Source organism: Volvox carteri (genome assembly GCF_000143455.1).
Source record: "Volvox carteri f. nagariensis unplaced genomic scaffold VOLCAscaffold_32, whole genome shotgun sequence".
In the NCBI taxonomy this organism is placed as follows: Eukaryota; Viridiplantae; Chlorophyta; class Chlorophyceae; order Chlamydomonadales; family Volvocaceae; genus Volvox; species Volvox carteri.
The window spans coordinates 1505618-1507268 of NW_003307575.1; the positions used below are offsets into that span (position 1 = coordinate 1505618).

The 1651-nt window shown below is 53.7% G+C and overlaps 1 protein-coding gene across 1 annotated transcript in view; it reads right to left on the bottom strand.

The window, feature by feature from the left end:
* VOLCADRAFT_93637 (uncharacterized protein) overlaps nt 1-1651 on the bottom strand; it is a gene marked incomplete at both ends in the record, with an annotated part of 4253 nt that overhangs the window by 653 nt on the left and 1949 nt on the right. The window lies entirely within an intron of this gene.

Here is a 1651-nt window from a genome sequence, read left to right on the forward strand (position 1 = left end):
TCCGCATGAACAAGTGATCCAGGAAACAGCCAGCTGGCTGTCCTGCCCTTGGTATCTTTTTCCTTCGAGGAAACTATGACATGTAGCTCCCTGGCACCATCTCCCTCGCGTTGCCTCCATTCGTAAGCCTGAATGAGCAGCTGTGCCACTAGATTAGCTTCATCATCGACAAGTTGGGTGTCGGCTTCAAGGAAGCCGGAAAAAGGGCGGGGCCCCTCTGCATCCGTACAGGCCGGTAGCTAGGGTGGCAAGTGTGACAATTGATGGGTAGTGTCAACGCGGTGGGAGATGTGCTTTGTTGCAGCAGTGCTGATGGTGTGAGAGCTAAGCTTGCACCGGCGGAATCGTCAGCACCGCCTGCGGGCTCCACGCGAATCGCATCCATTCCGGGTGCATGCCGCATGGACAGTGCGGCAGACCGCAAGTCGGAATGCCCGTGCGGGCAAATGGTAACGAAAGCTGGGTGAATTTCGGTGCTGTCTGTGATGTTTATCCCCGAAGCGCCAGCGGCCTCAGCAATCTGCCCCACAGCCGCGGGCTTCATCGGGGCACACCGCAAGTCTCAGGAGGCCCCGTGCATTGGCCAAAGTAAATGTACAAACAAGGAGCTTGTGTATTTCATAGAGAAATGAAAGCAAATTATGTTGGCCTGCTGGTGGCAAGTCGGATGGCCCATGCCGGCAAATGGTAACACAAGCTGGGTGTTCGAGTTATCATACGCCGTCATCTAAGAATTCAAATATGAGATACGCGGTACCTTTTGAGATAAAATTTAGCGCGAGAGGCGTTGATGTGACTTTGGCCTCGGTCAATTGAGGCAGCCAAACTTGTTTGTGCTCATACGATTTTTGTTGGCTACATGCGAGATACCTTGCAATAGAGAATGCTGTATAGTACCTATAACGCGTTTCAGCCGGGCGAGATATTATGTTTGGTCCGTTACACACACACACACACACGGACATGGGCAATCCTACAGGTCGGGGCCCCCCTGGGCGCTTCGCGCTGGGGCCCCTCCCAAAAACGAACAGCTGCTGTCCTTTTTCTAGCTCCGACTTGGTGCCGTCCAGCAAGTTCAGCAGACCAGTGTCCCCATGCACTGTCCAGCAAGTTCAGCAGACCAGTGTCCCCATGCACTGTCCAGCAAGTTCAGCAGACCAGTGTCCCCATGCCCTTCAACTGCTAAGCGTGCATGTGTTATTTTAAAATATTTCTAAAGTATTATATTATAGGGTTGCCCCAGGAGTAGTTCTGGGGCAACCCTATAATACTTCAGAAATGTTTCAAACGCGTGATGAACGCCAGAACAAAGCATGTTTGGTTCCCTGTTCACACGTGTGATGAACGCCAGTTCTGGTGTTCATCACACGTGTGAACAGGGAGCATGTTTGGTTCCGTGGTCAAACATGCGTTTGCAACATCCCCGCACCATCATACCGCCTGGCGCCCCCACGAAACCCAGCCCTCAGGAGAAACCAATAATACCCCACCACTACTTCAAATAACCGCAAGCCTGCCGGGCTGCAACAGGCGCCTGGCCAACACGCCACCGCCGCAATTGACCGCCTCGCGCATCTCCTCCAGCAACCGCCTGACACTACTGGGCACATGCTGTGCGGTCACACCACTGGGTCGGACACAACGGNNNGGG